This window comes from Echinops telfairi, unplaced genomic scaffold (assembly GCF_000313985.2).
Source record: "Echinops telfairi isolate 266 unplaced genomic scaffold, ASM31398v2 ScPeMD7_443;HRSCAF=831, whole genome shotgun sequence".
NCBI classification, from domain to species: Eukaryota; Metazoa; Chordata; class Mammalia; order Afrosoricida; family Tenrecidae; genus Echinops; species Echinops telfairi.
Window position 1 is genome coordinate 11520352 of NW_022104341.1, and position 22606 is coordinate 11542957.

A 22606-nucleotide genomic window follows, 5' to 3' on the forward strand; every position below is an offset into this window, starting at 1 on the left:
TCATGATCCGAATTCTACCTTGAAAGTCTGGCTAGACTAGCAGATGTACACTGGTACAGATACAAACCAGAAACACAGGGAATCCAGGGCGGATGATCACTTCAGGACCAGTGGTGTGAGTGGCAATACTGGGAGTGTAGAGGGAGTGTGGTTGGAAAGGGGGAACCAATTACAAAGATCTACATGTGACCTCCTTCCTGTAGGAAGACAACAGAAAAGTGGGTGAAGGGAGACATCAGAGAGGGCAAGATATGACAAAATATTGATTTGTGAATTATCAAGGGCTCATGAGGGAGGGGGCATCGGGAAGGGAGGGAGAAAAAATGAAGACCTGTTGCCAGGGGCTTAAGTGGAGAGCGGATGTTTTGAGAATGATGAGGGCAATGAATGTACAAATATGCTTTACACCATTGATGCATGTATGAATTGTTATAAGAGTTGTATGAGCCCCTAAAAAAAAAAGTACCGTATCTACACAAATCCTGGGACCCCAGGGCATGAGCTTCAGTTAATGGTCTCCCACATCTGTGTGCTGTGTCTTTGTAATTGTCTTGCCCTTGTCCTATTGAAGACTTAGTGGTCTGCTTAAATGAATTAAATTCAATTAAAGTGAACAGTCATCTATTAGAGCAGTAGGACATAGGGAAAATGTACATTTTAACACTTTCTTTTATTCATGTTATTGTAAGAGCCTTTTGTTTATTTTTGGATACCTACATTTGTGCCTAATAATGTCCTTCTGACTGAAGAACGTTCTCTTCCATTTGTATTAGGTCAAGCATCGTACCAATCAATGATCATAGCTTTCCTTATTGCTAAAGCTAAATGGGGGCAATATATGCTTTCCTCTCGATGCACAAGGGAGATAGATAATCCAAATCTGTGCCAACCCTAGGCTGACAGTCACAAGGTGAAGGTCAGGCATGCCTCCACTTCCCATCCTTCTTTTACCCTATTCAGACACCAAGCATTTCTTTCAGGGCACTCTACTTCTGTGCGAAGTTTGAGAATCCATTGCACTGACTTCACAGATCTCAGACAATGTGCACAGCTAAGCAGGTTTATTAAGGTGTTTAATGTGTTACCACAAGCCAGCATAAGAAAACATTTAGGATACAGTCCTTCGTCCACAGCATCACTTCTCCTCAAAGGGTAGTCAAGTCAGTTTCTCCATCCCAAGGTCCCTTGGCCTCTGCCGCAGTTGGTCAGAAAGTTCACCTGCTGCCCTCCTTCACAGTCTCAGCGTCCACCTTGCTTCTCTGCTCTGTCTCATGGTCCCTTACCGTGGTCTCCCGTCTTGGAACACATCCTTTACTTTCCCGTGATCTCCACTGTGCAGCCACTGGCGCCTCTGGTCTCAGACTGTGCCACTTCAGGCAGAGATTTCCAAGGGGCTCTGCTGATAGCTCTTCTCCCTAGAGCCGTGGTTCTCAGCCTTCCGCATGCCGCAGCCCTTTCATACAGTTCCTTATGCTGTGGTGACCCCAATCGTAGAATTATTTTCATTGCAATTTTATAACTGTAATTTTGCTATTGTTACAAATTGGGTGACCCCTGTGAAAAGGTCATTTGAGCCCCCAAATGGGTCATGACCCACAAGTTGAAAACCACTGTCCTAGATGGTTACAGGAATTTTCTCTCTCTGCTTTTGAGATGACTTATTTATACAAAAAAGAATGGCTTTGGTATGGTTGTTGTCAGTCAGCAAATCATGTCGCCAAGGAAACAAAGTATGGGGACTTAGTTCCACCACTGATCCTGACCATCAACATAACAAAAAACTCTCTCCAAAATGTGATTAAAATCATGGCATAGAGGCCATAATTTTCAATACACCACAAAAGGGAGTATGGCTAGAAGGACCATATTAATTAATTATATCTTCATTAAAAATTATTTTTCTAAGTAGATGGATTTTGCCTTAAGCACTTTAAATATTTGCTTTAAAGTTTGCTAACTTACTTCAGACAATAGGTCTGTGATTTTTGCCTTTTTGCCTTTTAACTGATATTCATTAGTTCTCTGACTATCTTCATTGTATTATTATATATATTTTTTGGTCTTCATTTTTAGCAGTCTTAATACGATATGTTCCAATGTTTGTCAGTTAATATTCTTGATATTTCTAATTTTCTGGGATCTGTGATTTGTTTTATGTCATCAATTTTGGAAATTATTGAACAATCATCTAGTCCCTAATATCTTTTAAATTATTCTTTCTCTACTACACCTGAGACTTCAATTCATATATAAGATATATACAAACAGCACCTTTATTTTCATTCCCCACTCTTGTTTTGGTTTATTACTTGTTTCAGTAATAAAATATATGCAATTTAATATATGCAAGAACATGGAAGAATAAAATAACATAACAAGTGGAAGAAGTCATATAAAATGTCAAATTATGATTCAATTTCTCTAAAATTTTAGCAAAATCCAAATGATAAGATACAATGGGTCAGTGATTTTCAGGAGACTGCTTGGAGTCAGAGTTCAAGATACATTGGCACGATAAAATTCTCCCCATTACTTTTGTCTTATAGATATATGGATTAAACAGTTTAATTATACATCTGTAAGTGATACCTTGTTTTAAATATGAATTTTGTTACAATGAGCTGCTTTTTTAATGAAATAGGCCAAAGCTAAATATTTCATTAATATCGTATATAATGTTCCACTTCACAAAGTTCACTGGATTTTTATTCAGTCTTTTTTCAGTCTTATAGAGTTTTATAAATTTATTCTAATTTCAATTTTGCTGATGAGATTTTCAAGCCTTGGGATTTGGGTCTTTTACAAATCTTTTCCCACAAAAGGAAATAGCTGGATTAGATGATCTCTAAAACCCAGCCAAGCTTTAATGTTCTAAAAGATGAATCAGTAGCTCAAGGGTCCCATGTAAGATGATTCAGCTTTAAAGGCTCATAATTGTAAATGCAATGAATACTACGTGTTTTGATTATGAAAATGAGTGTATATCTCTTCTTGTCTGATGTATGTGGAGGCAATAATTCACTTTCCAAGGTTTCCATTCGTTGAAAATATATTTTACATTCCTTTATTCTTTAGAAATCATTCAATTGTTAGTAGAAACAAATAATTTAAAGACTCGTTAGACGCCAATATCTTATTTTCAGAAAGCATTACTTATTAATCCCATGAGTAACTATGTGATTTTGATTAAAACTACTCTAATGCTATGAACTAGCAGCCTAAAGTATGTCTGCTATCATCAGAGGAAGTCGGTAGAAATTTAAATTTTCTTTGAATTTAAGCTTAGTATAATTTAGATAATAAATTAGAAAAATTTAATTAGGAAATGAAATCCTTTTTAAGATCAAAGAGAACCTCTGCAGTTATGATTCTACAATTGCTTGCCATTTATCCTGCTCCATCTATAAAGAGATCGTTTTGTACGTATCTCAGACTTTAAGGATACTCAATATGACTTTCTTTCTTCAAGTCACATTTAAGCTTAGGACTGTAAAAAGGAATTGTACATATTGAATGTGATCAATGAATCACTTAGTACTCTTGTTGGAAGTGAAGATCTTGAATTTTTGGAAAATGTTAATTGAAGGGAACAATGCAGATTAAATAGAAACTTTTAATCAAAGTACTCTTATAATGGAAATCCATAAGTAGATAATGTTGAGCTTTAAAGAGAAATGAGAATTGATTTGAGGGCTCTGCCACTTCTCTTGGTAAATTATTTCTTCCCAGCGAAAAGCTTTAACATGCAATAGGAACAGAATATGTAACAATGCTGGTGTAAAATATCCTCACTATTTACTATGATATAAGTAATAACTGTTAAGCAAGATTTTTAACAAGGAAAACTCAGATCTTAGAAATTATATTTTGAACTATGTTAACTTCAATAATTCTTAATTAATTTAAAGTATTAGTAGCTATCAACTAAGGTTATGAAATCAGTCAAGATCAGGAAAGCCACTTTAGTACTAATCAAAAAAGGCAAGCTTTTTAAACAATTCATTTATATAGAAGTCTCACTTATATAATTACCTATTCCAAATATGCTAGATTTAATGTAAATGAAAGATATGACATATGTCTTGTAATTGGAAAGAGGAAACATTTGGAACCTATGTTAAAAAAAGTTTCAGTGACAATAAAATAAAATGATCTATATCAATGCAATTTTTATAAATGAATTATTCTTCTGTTATTCCATTTGGGTATTGTGGTTCATTCGGTTTAAAACATTATTTAACTGAACAAATATTCTGTATTATGAAAACATTTTTAATAATATGAATCACATATTGCAAAAGTATTCATAGAATTACAATCCTTTTAAAATTTGAAATCAAAGCAATTATGAATCTTGACTTTGTGAAAATGTAATATTAGAACATGTAATTCTTTCAAAGATCATTCTTTCTGATAAATCATGCCATAGCTTGTTTGGTCATCAATTATCTTGCTTCACATATCTAAAATGCAGAAGAATTGCTATCATAATAGGAACCAGAAACCCACAAAATAGATCACATTAGCAGATAAAAGGTCCCAGTCATCCCAGCCATCAATAGTAATTTTACTTTAGGAGTCTGTTTCTTTTCCAGTTCAATTGTGAGTGCCTCCCACCCAGAAGGGTTCATCTTCTGGCACCATAGAAGACAACGTTATCCTGACAGTCACAAGGTTTGCAATGTCCAAAGTAGATTGCCAGGTCCTTCTTTCTACTCTCTTTTTGTTGGGAAGCTTGGTAGAAATCAAGGATGAACTTTTGAGGGTTTAAAATAACTTGTGGCATAGCTTCCACTATCACAGTAATATGAAAGCCATCACAATATGACTAATTAGCAGGCAAGAGGTTATCATCAAGGTATAATGAATATAGTACTGCCTTCCAGAAAACAAAAACAAAAACAACCAAATAAACCCAAACCCCTCTTGTCCAAAAGATCAAGGATGGCACAGCACCATCCCATGAACTTTGGACATGTTATCCATAGTGAGCAGTCCTAGAGAAGACGTAATACTTAATAGAAGACCATGGAAAAGAAGACTCTCAACAGAATGGATTGACACAATGGCTGCAACAGTAAGTTTGAACATAAGCACATTTGTGAGAATGGCTCAGGACTGAGCAATATTCTGTCTTACATGTGATCATTACGAGTCAGAATCAATGCCGTGACACTTATCAACAATGACAATCTATCTGAGACTTCATATTCTCACCAGGAAAGTCAACCAGCATGTAAAGAGAGCAGTGGCTTTGAGAAGCAATCAAAGGCAAACCACCACTAGTCTATCAGTTTGTTGTGCTGTGTTGGTTTGTGCGTTCCTTTGATAGTGGAAGTTATATGACTAATGTTTTCAAAATCCAGCCAGCACAGTCACCCAAATTTAATAAATTGTGGTGAAATTGCCAGATTAAGAAAAAATTAATAAAGTAGGAATAGGCTTTCCACTTCAGAGAAATTAGCCACTGAAAATCATGTAGACAGCATGGAATCATTGTCAGATATTGAAAACCTAAAAAATAGAAGCAGAATATTGTCAGAAATAGTACCAGAGGATAAGACCCTTGGGTCAAAATGTACTTAAAATATGACTGAGGAAGAATCTTTTCAAAATTGAATCTACCATAATGATGTGGATAGAGACAATCCAGTGGGAATAGAGCTTGTGTAACCCTCATTTACTAATGGGGTGTGGCTCAAAATAAGAAGAAACAGCTGCAAATATCTATTAATCATCGGAACTTGAATGCATAAAGCATGAATCTAGGAAACTTGAAAGTTGTCAAAAATGGAGTGGAATGTACAATGATCAATATTATAGGCATTAGTGAACTGAAATGGGCTGGTATTAGCCATCTTGAATCGGACAGTTCTATTGTTTACTCTAAGGGAATGACCAATTCATGAGGAATGGTGTTGTATTTCTTTTGCAAAAGGATATTTCAAGACCTATCCTGAATTACAGTGTTGTCTGTGATTGGATGACAACTATCTGCATACATGAAAATCCAGCCAATACAAATATTATTTAAATTTATGCACCAAGTATTAAAACTAGTGATACAGACATTGAAGTATTCTACCAATATCTTCAGTCTGAAATTGATAAAACATGCACTGTAGATGTGTTAATAATTACTGGCAACTGGAATGCAAAAGTTGGAAAGAAAGAGGAATGCAAGTTGGAAAATATGGTCTTGTTAATAGAAAAGAAACTGGAGATCACAATATAGAATTTTTGCAAAATCAATGACTTCTTAGCAAATATATTTTTTCAACAATATAAACAGCAATGATATGTGTAGACTTCTCCAAATGAAATACACGTAAAGCAAAATGACTACATCAGTGGGACGAGATGATGGAGAAGTTCAATATTAGCATCTAACATAGCTACCTACTCCACAAACTGTTACAATCTCTTAAACCAGTGGTTCTCAACCTGTCGGTCCCAACCCCTTTGGGGCTTGAACGATCCTTTCACAGAGGTCACCCGATTCATAACAGTAGCAAAATTACAATTATGAAGTAACAAGAAAAATAATTTTATGATTGTGGGTCACCACAACATGAGGTACTGTATTAAAGGGTCATGGCTTTAGGAAAGTTGAGAACCACTCCGACCCAAAGAGGCAATTCTACCTTGTCCTATAGGGTTATTATGTGTCAGCATTGATTCAATGGCAGCAAACTTTTTTGTTTTAAACTAGGCCAGGTACCCACTATGGAACATACATCAATGACTCATGAAGCTGAAGAAAATGAAACCAGGTCCTGAGAGCCAAAATCCAACCTTGGGTATATTCCACCTGAAATGTGAGAACAAAAAGAACAGATTAGGCACACTGAACACCAATAAGAGGAAACCTGGGGTGCTGAGGGAGGACATGAAGAACACCACGTGGGAAGACTGCAAATGGTCCTTAAAAAGAGAGAAAAGGGAGAAAGCATCAAAAATGGATGTCAGAAGAAACTCCAAAACTTACTACTAATCATAGAGTAGCCAAGACAAATGAAATAAATCATGAAGTCTAAGATCTGAAGAGAAATTTTCAAAGGGCCCCTTGAGAAGACAAAGCCACATATTATAATTAAATGTGCAAAGTTATAAAACTAAAAGGAAGAAAACTGTATGCATACCTTAAACTCAAAGAATTATAGTAAAATTTTAAGCCTCAGGTTGCAATATTGAAAGATTCTATGGTAAAAATAATGAATGATGCAAGAAATATCCAAAAGAGAGAGAAAGTGCAGGGGCAGTGAATTCTTTAATGTGGTTCTTATAGCTAAAGTATCTAACATCCATCCACCGAACAACCTTCCCCTGCATAAGTCTGGTAAACATGTGCAGGAAGATGATGATCGGATTCGCCTTGCATGATTATGAACAGAATTCCTTGGAGTGCCATCCTGCTGTGAATAAAATGAGGTCACTGAGATGCAGCAGGAAGGATCCCTCTGCAGACAAGAGGCACAAGGGGAGAGCGTCCTCTGACCTGAGCTTCCTGCTCAGTGAGCACCCCGGATCCAGGTAGCAGCTACATCAGAGGAGCGGCTGCAGAGTCAGAAGCCAGAGCATGAGACAGAGTGATGGACTTTAACATGTTCATATCATCATTCATCTTTTCCTGAGTATTTACAATGGAGTGCATTTCCTTTCTTAAGACATTTGTTTCCACTTCACTTTCAGCATTTCCTTCTTTGGCTATGTCTCTTTCATTTCATCCTCCTCTGTTTTCTGATCCTATTTCTACTTGGTGTTTCACAGACTTCTTAAGTGTGCCCTTTCTCATATAATTGTATATTAAAATAATTAAGCAAACTCATCACTGTCAAGACGATTCCAATTCAGAATACCCACATAGCACAGGGTAGCATTGTCTCATAGTGTTTCTGGGGTTGTAAACCTGAATGAAGTAGATTGCTATATACTTTTCCCATGGAGGGGATGGTGGGTTCAACCTTTGATGTAAGCAGCTGACCTTTAAGCAAGCAGTGGAGTATGTCAGCACTAGCCCCCAGGGCTCCTTGAGTATTCTCCTAGCACCCAAAAGAGCAGTAAAGGAATCCTATTCTTTTATTTTCTTCAAAGATTCTTATTCCCTACCCACTGCATTTATGAGAATCATCTATAACTGTCTATATAAATACATTATTAAATGTAGCTAGTTACTAAGATTCTAATTTCATAAAATCTTTAATGTTAATTTTATTATTTTTACTGTGCATTGTTTAAGCTAGTCCATCATCATTTTTGTCCTGGGCTTTTGTTGAAGACTATAATGTAGACTCACAATTTCAGCATAGTATCATGTTGGTGCTCTCCAGTTATATATAATATGTATACATCTATATAAGATGGATGTATGTATATACAGCATATATATTATATATAAATATACTTGTATGTATCCACTTGTATACATAGTAAATATTCCTGCAATAATCTATTTTTCTTTAATACTTACTTATAGCAAACTTTTATTTCCATTACAGTAACAATACTCTATATTAAATTAGTGTTCATTCATATATTACCATACTTTAATCTCATTTAAGACAACTTAGAACTTATTTCATAATAAGAACTCTATGCTCATTGAAGGCACTGAAAGTAAATCTTCAAATAACACTGGGATTGTTTCTGAGGTCATTGGATGGTGCAAATGTTTAATGCACACCAACGCTACTCAAAAATTGGCAGTTTGAGACCAGCCACAGGCACTTCAGAAGCTGGAGGAAAGTCCTGGAAATAAACTTTTGAAAAAGGAGTCATTGAAAATCTGAAGGAGCACAGTTTAACTCCGACCCACTTAGAGTCTCTGTGAGTTTTAAGAATTGCTTCAATGGCAAGTGGCCCAGAGGTCATTATGGTGTAATGATAGTTAGCCTCTGGTTTAAGCAGCTTTGCAGCCATTTAGATATGAGACCTTGTGAAACTTTAATGACCTCATTTGAAAAATTAAGCATGTTTCTTCGATGATTTCAAGTAAAAGTCCCAACTTTCAACTTCTGTAATTTTACTTGTGAAGAGATTGGAGCCCAATCACTTGCATTGTGAAAAATAAATAGACAAATGAAAACACTAACAAATACTTTAATTACCAAGGACCCCAAAATGCATGCTTAAGCTTAATACTTAAATTGCCTTCATTAAAATGGAGGGCAGATGTTTTGAGAATGATGAGGGCAGCGAATGTGCATATGTGCTTGGCACAGTGGATATATGTATGAATTGTGATGAGAATTGTACCAGCCCCCAATAAAATAATTTAAAAAATAAAAAAATAAATATTTCAGACTTATTTATATTACTTAATGTGGTTAAAATTTGAGAAAATTAACTTATACCCCTTAAAATTAATGTAATGCAGCTTTTCCTTTAGGTGGTACTTGGAAATATTATTTTCCTATTTTCTTCACATCTATGCAATAGAGCCTTGCCTTGGCATTAGAAAACTAGATTAATTCGGTACTTCTTGCTCTTACTACCTCATATTTTAAAGTTAGCATGTCTCCAATGGAGTAAAACTAGATCACATATGAAACCAATCCTATTTGAAAAATTTTACACTGCCATGCAAGAAATAACCAGAAAATGAATGTCATAATTCACTTTTACTCTAGAAAATAATTTTAACACAATCACTTATGAATATCATTTGTCAGCTTTCAGATAACCCTCCAGGACCTTCTTTCTTGGATTGACTTCTGCTCTCTAGGTGTATATGAAAATCAAAGTATCAGAATAGTACACACTATACATTTTAATGCCTTCAAAATATTTTTATTTGCAAATTCTTATTCCAGGAATCTGCAGTTCTACCAGATATAGAGCAGTATTGCAAAGGCTAGTAGAGAATTTTAAAACCACATGCAGGGGAGAAGTAACTGGGTTAGAAAATAGAAAGTACAAAGTATAAATGTGTGAAAAGAGACAGGATCATTGCTGTGATGAGGTTAGAAGGAGAAATTGATGTGGACAGAAGAAGAAGTAAAGAGAAGGTAATCCAAATTTGTAAAATATAAAAGCTCTATTAAACTTGGGGGAAAATATCACAACATGGATATGTAATATTAAAATGCTTTTTTGTAACATAGTTATCAAATTTAGAGTAAGAAAAATAATGATATTACATAGGAAAGATACTGTATATCAAGGTTCACTGAACCAAAGTTATTAGTAAAGAGAATTATGTCCTGAAGTACCCCATACCCATCAACAAAATAAAACAAAAGTGAAACTAAAATATACTTAAATTCTTGAAGAAAAAACAATTATAGATAATGAGGTATTTACATAATCTGTGGCCAGTTTGAGACATAAGAGTGAAGGGGTGGAGGTTAGCCTGTCCATCAGGTTGCAGCTTGATGGCCTCATTTGGAGTGGGTAAGGATATAATAGGTCACTGGAGGCAGGGCACACACACATTCCCTGAGAGACATTCCAGTTCATGAAGCTATGCTAGTGCCCTGAGCTGAAGCAGCCACATAGAGATCCCAGCTAGCACTGAGATGCTTACAATGCCACTGGATCCACAAGACTTTCCACCATTGGCCTGTGATCGTCCTGCATTTAGTGTCATTGCATATGTTGCATGAGCCTGAAGAGGAATTTATGGATTAGTATCAAACATATGGGCTACTATTGGATTTATGGACTTGATCTGGACTAGGCTGGGATGTTTTCTCAATATTCAGTTGCTCTTGTATATAAAACTCTTTCTTATATCCTATGAGTGTCTGGATTTGTTTCTCTAGTCCACCAAGACTAACACAGACAGTTCATAATTAGGAATGGTAGTAACTGGCAAGCATATAACAGAATTAAACTCAATAATTTAACAGAAATATTCTGTTGGAGAGAGACCTATCTTTGTGATTCTAAAATACTACAGGCTTGGGCATGTCTGTCTGGGACAGAGAGTAAGGTGGTTGGCCAGGATTTAAGCCCTGTCTCTTGCAGTTCTGACCCACCTGAGGTCACCACTAGTTGGAATCCCTTTGATGGTTAGCAAGGCTGGCCCTGACACCCTGGCTGCAGGTGGCAGAAGGCAACATGGTGTGGCAGATGAGAAAGGTCTAAGATTGGCCTTTGGACTCCAACGGAAAGGCAGTTTTTGAGTCAGCTTCAACACATGGAGATTCCATATGTGTGACCAAGTAGAACTGTGTCCCACGGGAAAAACAAAGAAACAAACAAAAATTAAAAAATTACCGGTAAACAGTTCTATGAAACTTGGTACTCTACCAGATTTGGTCTTTCTGAATTGAACAACTTGACCACAGCTAATAACAATGATTCTGAAATATTTATATGAATGTATTTGTATCTGATAAACTATATGGAATTTATGTGCTATTTTCTTATACTTAGACCAGAGATTGAATCCTTAATTAATTATTAAACTTGTTCTAAATGGTGATAGCTGAAGCATTATATTTCTGTGTCTTATATCAGATACTATCTTATGGCCATTTATTTAAAAATAGACAGTTTATTTTCATTTCCAATTCATATCTATGCTAATGTATCCACAATGTCAATGCTTGTAAGTGAAATGGTGATAATGGGATAGAAATGTGGAGTGATATTGACTAAGACATGTTAATCCTAAAGCTTTGCTAATGATATCTATTTCTAGGATCATTTAGAAAATTTTAATGGAAAAAAAGTAACCGAAATAACTTTACTGTAGTTTGCCATTTGAAAACTCACAATCAGACTTTACATTCAAATTTTCATCCCCATAAGTTTCAATAAAAGTTTTCCAACATACATAGCATATGAGTTAAACTAAAATTAAAAGGGATAGATAGCCTTAATTCACTCAGAAATAGATTTCTTATTAGGTGGTATCAAGTCAATGACCTTATATACAACAGATGAATTGCAGCCCTTTCCAGTCGCAAGCTATCCTCACAATCAGTTCTTTATTTGAGCCCATTATTCAGTCACTATGCCAATCTATGTGTACTTCATTGACAATCTTTATATTTTCACTGACCCTCTACTTTGTAAGCATTATGTCTTCCAGAAACTGGTCCCTATGAATAACATGCCCTAAATATGAGACAAAGTTTCACCATCCTTGCTTCTCATGGGCGTTATGATAATATAGTTTGTGTCAATTTGGCTGGGGCAGGATTCTCAGCAGTTTTCCAGCTGAAGCCTCCCCCACAATATGACCTAATACAGTGTAATAAAGTTCATGATTGGAACTGCCATAAGCAGCCAATGAGTTGTAAGATTAGTGTGGAGTTCAATGGAAAGGATATTTCCTCAGGGTATGTCCTACATCTTTATTAGAAGATGCTGCAGAGAATTTTCCTCATTTCTTATTAGTCTGAATTCTGCATCTAGCTCATCAACAGACTCCTCTTCTTTGGATTTGAACCAATACCCTACCATATTGCCTGCCTACCCTGGGAATCATCAGAGCCTAACAGCTGACCCTCTGACACTGGATTCATCCACCTCTGCATCCACCAGCTTGTCTTCTTGCTTGTTTTCCTGTTTCCTTCTTCATTAGTGCTGGAAGCTACTGGAGTCAGGAAAAGCCTCCAGCTTAACATCTGACACACAGATTTACACTGGATTGGACTTAACTGCTCCTACTACTGTGTGAGCCACTCTTGCAATATAAATGTCATATGAAAATATATAAATGTGTATATATATTTCACTTGTTTTGCTTCTATGGAGAGTTCTAACTAAAATATGCATTATTATTGTACTTCCTTCACAATAGATTTGCTCATTCTTTGAACCATCCATAAATATTTAATATTCTTCACCAATACAATAATACAAAAATGTCAGTTGTTTTGTCTTTACAATTCATTGGCAAATTTTCTTTTGAACACTGTAAGAATTTCTTTTCTTGCTGATTTTCCAAAACCAATAAACTGTTTGATTTCCTGACAGCTGTTTCATGGGCCTTGATTGTGGATCCAAGTCAAACAAAGTCCTTAAAAACTTCAATCGTTTGTCCATGACGGTGTTTGTAGGTTAGTATGGAGGATTAGTTGCTGATTTAATCGGGGTAGAATAGAAAAAAAATTCATAGAAACTTATATGTATATAATGAAGAGATTTATATACAAGATCAATTGAATATTGAGAAAATGCCCCAGCCCAGTCCACATCAAGTCCATAAGTCCAATATTAACGCATATGTCCAATACCAATCTATAAGGTCCTCTTCAGACTCACAAAACACATGCAAGGATGCTGAATGCAGGAAGATCACAAGCCAGTGGGTTGGAAGTCTTGTGGATCCAGTGGAATTGTAAGCATCTCAGTGCTGGCAGGGGCCTCTACATGGCTCCTCTGGCTCCAGAGGTCTGGTTGCATCAAGGTAGGTCCATGTGGCTTCTGCAGCTCCCAGGGTGTAGTGCCATGTGTCTTGTCAGTAGAGCATCTCTCAGGCAGTGAGCCAAGAGAGAATGTCTCCCACCTCCAAGGAGGAAATCCAGGACTTCCCAGAATCCTCAGGAGAAGGTCATGCCCACACAGAGGCCTCATTGGCTATGACCTGATTGACAGACTAGACTCCATCCTTTCACTTTAATCCTCTCAAGTTGACACCAGATTATGTAACTAAAAGTGTTGCATACCAGGTTACTCTTTAAACTGCTAATGAATAGGAGAAAGATATGACTTTCTACTCCTGTAAAAATTAAAGGTCTAAGAAACCCACGAAGGCAGTTCTATTCTGTTCCAAGGGTCACTATGAGTTGGAAACTAATCCATGGAAGTGGGTTTTTTCTGTTGTTGCTGTTGTTGTTTTGCTTGCTATATTTAGGTGTGATCCGTATTGAAAACTGCCATTTTAAAATTTATCAGTAGATGCTTCAAATCTTTGTTAATTTTAGTAAACAATCAGCAAGCAAATTTTGCCACATGCCAATTGCAGGTTATTAATGAGTCTTCCTCTCATCAGGATGCTTCATTCTTATATTTACAAGTCAGCTATTCGAACAGATTAGAATAAGTGAAAGGATACAACCCAATTACAAATTTAACACATCTACGGAGCGTATTTAATTATAATGTGAATGTTCCCATGAGTTTTCTTTTTACAAGATGGACTGCTAACCTCAAGGTCACCTACCAGCCACTCCATGATAGAAAGACGGGACTTTCAACTCCCATAAATAACTAAAGTTTCTGGGTAGCTTTACCCTATCCTATAGAGCTGACATGTGTCTGGCATGGACTTGATGGCACTGAGATTAATTTTGGGTTTTAGTAAATTGTTTGCTTGTCTGACTGTTGCCAATAATTAAGCATTGGAATATAAACAAAAAGACTGGTAGTTCAAACACACCTAGAGGTATCTCAGAAGCTGGACCTGCAATCTGCTTATGAAATGTCACAGCCATGGAACATCTATGGAGCAATATTGGGCTGCACGGAAAAAAAAATTGAAGACTAGATATTTATTATGGTTTATTGCTTTTTCTACTGCTTCAATTGAACTTTCTAGTGAGCTTCACCAGCTTAAATCTAAATATGTTTTAAATTTATAATTTTGTCAAGTTTATTACATTTTCAGATAAATAAATGAAATATAGTTAATTTATTATTTCAAAGTATTCATACCAAAATTTTTCTTTGATGATTAAGGTGACATGATGATCCAAACCATTGTCTTGACAATCAATTCTTATGCATGTGAAAGCTAAATAATGAAATGGAAAGACAAAGGAAAATTTATTCATTTAAATTGTAGTTTGGGTAAAAATTTTGAATATACCCTCAACTGCCTTAATAACAGAGATGGTTTCAATTTTTCATACATGAGGTCACCAGGAATCAGAGCCAATTTGTCATCAACTAACAAGCAGTAGCAACATCTATTATATGCTCAATTCATATTATGGCATTGACCAATTTTATATTTTAAAAAGAAATAGTATGAAAACAATATTATATCTCTCATATCATAATGAGTATGAAAATAATAAACTAAAACAAATGTTGGAATATTTGAAAATTTAAGGATTTAGTATTAGAAAATTTTCTTTAAATGCTCTAGGTAGGTATTGTAAGGTGCTATTGAGTAAATTTAGAGTCAGAGCAACTGCAAGTAATAAAAGTAAAACTGCCTGCTAGTTTTTTCTTGGCTGAAATATTAATAGAAAAAATTCTCCTGTAAAGGTGTGAAATAGGTTTAAACCACCAACCCTGGAATTAATTGACAGCTGGATTCCTTAGGAATACAAAATTAAGGTAAATGCAGTAAAACATTTCAATGTTTATTTAATATACACATTAATATACTAATACATATAATGAAGGGATATTATATTTCTCAAGAGAAATTAAAATATGTTTACATGAATTCAATAAACCTGTATTTCTGATGTGAAGATTAACAAAAATAATAAGCTTAAGAAAGTCTTTTGTCATTGTACTTAGTCAAGATCTGAAGACTTCTGTTCGCTGCACTAATCTTTAGAGTAATTATGAAAGGCTAAGTCCATATTGGAAATCTATATCTATCAAGGAGTCTTGTTTATTTTAACTGAACAATGACAAGAAAATATATATTAGTTTCACTGAACTAAACATTTGTAATTAAATATGAGGATTGACAAAAGATTAAATACTAATTAGGGCAAATTGTGGATTGTAGAGTCGTCCTTTTATTTAGTTAACATCAAATCATATTGGCATTCAGAAAAAAAACATTAATTAATGATATTTGTTAATTGTAGGTCATATGTATAGTATATTTTCACAGATTCCTTGACTAAATTAATATTAAAGAAACAGTCTCATCATCACTTGAATATCAGTTATAAAATTCTTTTCAGGAAGCAGTCTAATTGTAAGTCTCTTGCTGTCATCCTTACAAAATAATCATATCTTGAAAGTTAAGATTCTGATAATTTGGGTGGATCCAAGTAGTGGATTAGGCAGATACACTATCTAGACTCTTTCAAAAATCAGTTGAAAACTCAAGTGAAATAGATTCAATTGACAATCCTAGAAACCTGAGCTTCCTAGGAAATGATTAAAAAAAAAAAAGGTAGAACAAATACTAACAGAGGGAAAATGTTAAATGTAAGTTGTATAAAGGGAACTACGGGAGCAGTAAACTGCCAAAGAGCACAGCTTGGCTATTTTGAATGATTGCAAACAGCATTTGATTGGAGAAGGCAACAGATTAACTGGCTTCACTAGCTTGGGACTGTACCACAATCTGTGGTAATATGAAAAGATTTCGTTAGTATGGGGCCATTGCCACAGGAAATTTGCTGTGAAGTGAATCCCTTGATCTGAACTGATGCTCTGAGGAATCCCATGACAGTAGAAAAGGCATTATACAAGTCCATAGGTGATAGCTGAATTAGAAGTATTGCATGCAAGGAAGGTTATCTATTTCATTAAGAACAAAGCAATACCCTTTCCATGGTCAAACCCATGGTCGAACTGGTCCAGCATATCAACCTGACACCAAATTGTTGATGCTTCCCTCGGAGGATTGAGCCTATGTTGAGGACACATTCTTCATTTCTGAGGCTGCCAGATTGGATACTCAGCAGTGGCTGTAACCTAGTTCATCTTGATGCATGGAAGACCGTGTTTGTGCGATCACCCATGAACTCCAATTCTGCCACAAGGGCTACTTCCTTAATGAGCTCACTGGATTTGGGGGAGATGGTGACTGGTTTCTGAAGACTGTGCTAGACTATCGACTGGGTGTCAAGAGTTTCCTCGGGCAAGGTAGACCTTTGATAAGCATCACGTAGGATACAGATATCTTTACTTTTTCTTTGCCCCCAGAAGAGGTCTATCCATGCACATCTTTTTCATATGTTTGCAACACTTTCACAATCACGCTATTTCCAAGTCCCTACCATTCAGCCAAACCATGGGTAACAGCCTATGAAATCAGGATATAATGGCATAGCTGGCCAAATGACTAGTCAGGTACCCTTTTAAAAGTTCTGCACACTAGCAAAAAAGTCCCTCACCATGTTGAGTCTTTCAGGAAGGACTCAAAAGAAGGCTAGAGTGTTCCTGCTCTCCACATTCTAGTGGTGCCTATGTAACATGCAGAACTATTTGAAAACAAGGCACACATTTTCTCTTCTTTACTCAACTGACCATAAGCAACTCCCAATGATACCATTGGGGCAGACTTGGAATGGGAATATTATTTAACAGGAGTGAAGACTCTGGGCCTTAGGGCACTTCCACATGAAACTCATTTCTGCCTTCATGTCCTGCTTGAGCTCAGTCTTCTGTATACTATTTTCATTTTATGATGTTGTTTTTCTGTGCATACCCAACGTTAAGACTGTGTGTCAAACAGTGCCCAGATCATAATGGGCAGCTCAGGCTACATGGTGACTTGGTGGCCGATGGATAGACAATCAGTCTCTAGTAAGTCCTAATAACAAGCCAAACACTACTTTTTAAAAGGAGAATTATTAGATCTGCAAAGGATGATACGCTTTGCAACAACAACAAAAAATTCCAAAGGTTCTTTCCTGAAATTTACCAACTAGAGCCTGGAAAAAAACTCCAAGCACTACTTCAAGCACCAATGTATCAGCGAGATCACATGGCCCAAGTACAAAAGACGTGCATAGCATTAGAACCTATTATGGAGCCTTTTCTTGGTCTGACCTCACTCAAAATGAGCAGTTTAGAGAGTCATTTGATAAATAGGTCATAGTGGCAGACCCAAATGAGGGATATGTTGTCTCTACAGTCCGAAATAGCCCAGCAGGCATTGTGCCTCCTTTTTGTACAAGGAGGCCCAGGTGCAACAACGTATCCTTCACTTTATCATTAATATTTCAGTAGACCCACGACCACTGGACCCTTAAAAATTTCACTGAAGTTGGAAGTCACCTGATTTATATATTACCAGTAAGTACAGCATCAATGATACTGCTTTCCTAAGTCCATTCAGTATAACATCATTAATGTAATGGACAGATATGATGCCTATGGAAGCGAAAGGCAATCAGGGTCCCTGCAGAGTTAATCATGATAGAATATTGGCGTGTTAATATACTCTTGGAAAGTGAAGGTGTATTGCCAACACCTTTTTCGTTGAAATGAAACAACTTCAGGCAATCTTTGTAGTTCAGAAATGAGAAAAGGTTATTGGTCAGATCAATAGCTGCATATCAAGTACCAGGAGATGTATTAATATTCTTAAGTAATTAAACCACATCTGGAACAAATTGTGATTGGAGCCTCAACATGGTTAAGTTTGTGATGATTCACTGTCATTGTCCAAGTGCCATTCAGCTGTCTTATTTTTATTTTACTCATTTAATCATAGGTCAAAGAGGCAAACTACATGGGTTTTTAACCACTACCAGGGTGTGGTTAAAGTTAGTACCCTTGCATCTTTCAAATCCTCAATTGTGGCTCTAATTTCTGCCACTTTCCCAGGAATGCAGTACTGCTTTTTAGTAACTATATTCCTAGCTAGAGACAGTTCCAATAGCTTTGACTAAACTTTTACTAATATGATATGAAAGTGGTATATGTAGTATAACAAACATTCATAAAATAGCTTTCTCTGCTACCACTCGAATTAGTTCAGAAGATAGAAAAGAATGGAACACTCTGGAATTCATTTTATACAGCAAGCAATACCCTGGTACTAGAACTAGACAATGGCACTCCTAAAAAAGAACACTGTAAATCAGTCTCTCTAATGAACAAACCCCCAATCCTCAATAAAATGTCAGCCAACGATCCAACAATATATGACAAACAAAACAACAAAAACAGCCGCGTGAAGTGTGAAGTAACAGAGGATGGTTCAACAAAAGGAAAAAAATAGTCAGTGTAAACCACCGCATAAATTAAGCAAAGAAAATGAATCACATGACCACAACAATTGGTACAGGAAAGATATTTGTCGAGCTGCAGCACGATTCATGGTGAAAACACTTCGAAAAATAGGAACAGAAAGGAAATTCCTCAACATAAATACGGGCATCCACACAAAATGCATGGCCACTGTATTCTCTGCAGTTGATGAATACAATTAAGTTGCTTCCGACACATAGCATATGTGTACAATGAAGCATAACACTGTCTAGTCCTGAATCACCTCAAAATTGTTATTAAATACCATTGTTGCAGGTACTGGGCCATTCTCTCTCTTTCATTGAACTTTTTCTTTTTCTAAAACCTAGAATGTTGAAAGCATGCAAGACAATGTCACCCACCCTCTAAGAAATATTCTAACTGTAATTCCTCAAGATGGATTTGTTTGTTCTCCTGGCAGTCCTTAGTAACGTCCACATTCTTCAACTACACCAAAATTCAAGTGCATCAATACTTTTCTGGTTTATCTTATTTGTTGTCCAACTTTCATACGCATATAAGATGATTGAAAAAAGCGTGGCTTGGGTCAGGACAACTTTATGGATCAAGGTGATATATTTGCTCATTGACACTTTAAAGACCTTTAGATTTAGAGCCTCAGAGATCTCCCTGGGCTGTTCACTTCTGTCCTCTAGTGTCCTTCTGAGTCCAAATAGAGTCAATAGAAGGACGTGTTCTTTGTTTTTTTGTTCTTTTTAAAGCAGACTTGCCAAATGAAAAATATTCTTCGCTGCTTCTGTGAATGCTGTTTATGGACTGAAACACAATGAAATCATTAACAATGTTAAACGTTTCTGTATGTATCATGGTGCTACGTGTTTGTTCAGTTGTGAGGATTTTGCTTTTCTCTACATTTAGTTATTGCATACTGTATGTAGGCTGCAACCCCTGATCTTCACCAGCAAGTGCTTCATATCTCGGCTTGTTCAGTGACTCCTATAGTCCAGCTCTTCAGATTATTTGTTCAGCATGTTGCTGTTCAGTGCCAACTCTTAGAGATGCTACATAAACAGAAGGAGACAATGCATGGTCCCTCGCCCTCCTTGGTTGTTCTTATGCTTGAGCCCATTGATGCATCACTATGTCAATCCCTCTTATTGAGGGCCTTCCTCTTTGTCCCTGCCCCACTACTTTACCCAGCATGATATTCTTCTCCAGGGACTGGGCTCTCCTGACAACATGCCCGAAGTATGAAAATGGCCACCTTACCCTTCTGGCTGTACTTCTTCCAAGACAGAATTTTTTGTTCTTTTGAAAGTCTTTGGTACATCTAATACCCTTCAACAACATCATAATTCAAATGCATTGTTTCTTGTTCAGTCTTCCTTATTCAATTTCCAGTTTTCACATATATATGAGGCAATTGAAAATACTATGGCTTTGGTCAGGTGTAACTTAGTCCTCAAAGGAACACTCTAGTTTTTCAACACTTTAAAGAGGTCTTGTGCAGCAGATTTGCTTAATGCAACGCTGCTTCCATAAGCATTTATTGTTGATACAAGAAGAAATATTTGAAAAATTCATTCTTTTATCTATTCCTCATGATATAACCTATTTGTCCAGTTGTGAGGATGTTTGTTTTCTTTAAATTGAGTTGTAATCCATACTACTGGCTACAATCCTTGACCTTCCTCAGCAAGTGCCTCAAGTCCACCTCATGCTCAGTAAGCAAGTTTGTGTCATCTGCATATTGCAGTTTGTTAATAAGTTTCCAACCAATTGTTGGAATTATATTCTTCATATAATCCAATTATATTCTTCATATAATCCATCTTCTCTGATTATTTCCTCAACATACACATTGAATCTGCTTAGTGAAAGGATATAACCCTGATGCACACCTTTCTTAAATTTAAGCTAGGCAATGTCGTTTTTCTATTCTCACAACTGTTTATTGATCCATGTACAGTTTCCACATAAGCCCAATACAATATTCTGGGATTCCCATTCTTCTCAACTGGCCACAGTTTGTTATGGCACACAAAGTTAAATGCCTTAGTATAATCACTAAAGCACAAGTAAACATTATTTTCTGCTTTCAGCAAATATTCACCTGACATCAGCAATGATATCTCTCATTCAATGTCCTCTTCTGAATTTATCTTGAATTACTGGAACCTCCATGTTAATGTTCTGTTGCAACTATCTTAAAAACATTTTCAGCAATATTTTCTTCCACTTGTTATTAATGTTATTATTTGGTAATGTCTGCATTCTGTGGGGTTACCTCTATTTTCAATCTTTGGAATAAGCATAAATAGGGATCTCTTCTAGTTTGGGGAGAAGGTGGCTGTCTTCCAAATTTCTTGGTATAGATTAGTGAGTGCCTTTCAATTGAGAGAGATAAAAAAAATTCTTATTGTAAATAGGAATCAGGACAATTTCCTTATCACCACTTTCTTCAAAACTGTATTAAAAATTATAGCCGGAACAAAAAGACAAGTAAAGAAAATAAAATTCATATGAACTGACAAAGAAAATTTATTTATATTTGGAGATTATATGATCCAATACATAGCATATCCCATAGTTTCAACCTGGATTCCTTAAAATTGGCAGTCACATAACTGACCACCATCCTGTGGTTTTTCCTGACCTATCTTTCTGCTTTCTGGTTTGTCAGCTGCTCAGTTGCACAGATAATAAGAAGCCTCCAGCTAACATCTGACTCACAAATTTGTACCTGCTTCTACAATGTGCGAGCGAGTTTCATGGTATAAATTTCTCTCAATTTTGTTATCTTTGTTTCTCGAGAGAACCCAACATAATACATAATATGATCCAGCAATTCTGCTACTAGTTATTTAACCTGAGGGAAAACAGTATACTACTGTAAAAGTCATAGAAAAGATAAGCCCATAAAGAAATGGTTTTTGAAGGTCAGCAAGTGTAAAACTGAAAGGTAATGGAGAACGGATCCATGAAGAGATCATTGAAGATACGGGTGCTCTAGCAAAGTGTGGCAAAGGAACTAGATAGTGCCCAACTTTCAAAGAGAATATGCTCTAGGTTCTTAAAGTCCTGTCTTCAAACAAGCAGACATGTAAGTGAGGCAGCACCTAAATCCAATGAAAGAAACACACCAGCCTGTTTGAGACAAAGATTATACATAATTACATCCAAATCTGAAGGAGGAAATGGTGTCAGAACTTCGATTATACACATCTGGTTTTCAGAAGACTATGGATGACAATGGAGCCTGAAATCCATTTGCAGGGTGCACACATGGATTAAGTTTATGGTTCATCTTCTCTGACCATAATTGAGGGATATGAATAGCCTTGCAATCAGAGAATGAGAATTGTAAAGTTTATTCCATTAGATATATTTAGGTTAAAATGTAATATCACCATTTGATCTTCCTTTGACCAATTTCAAAGTTGTTTCATTAAAAAAAATGTGAAGGGAAATACATGTGGATTAAGCCTCTGGTGAATCCCTTCAGACTATAGGTCAAGGATATGAAGAACTTTGCCATCATGCTTAATGAATTTGAAAGTGGATTACTGCCAATGGACTTAGGTTAAAATTTAATACCTTATCATTTAATCTCTCTTTTGATGCATTTTAAAATTTTCTAGTTTTCTGTTTTCCTTTTGATTGAGGTTTTTATTTGTTTTACTCTCTTATTGTTCACTTTTTAAAATATTTTCTGTATATGAAATCCAGGATTGATAAATCTGTAAATATACTAACTATATTAATGGTTCATGGGGGTCATAGCAGGGGA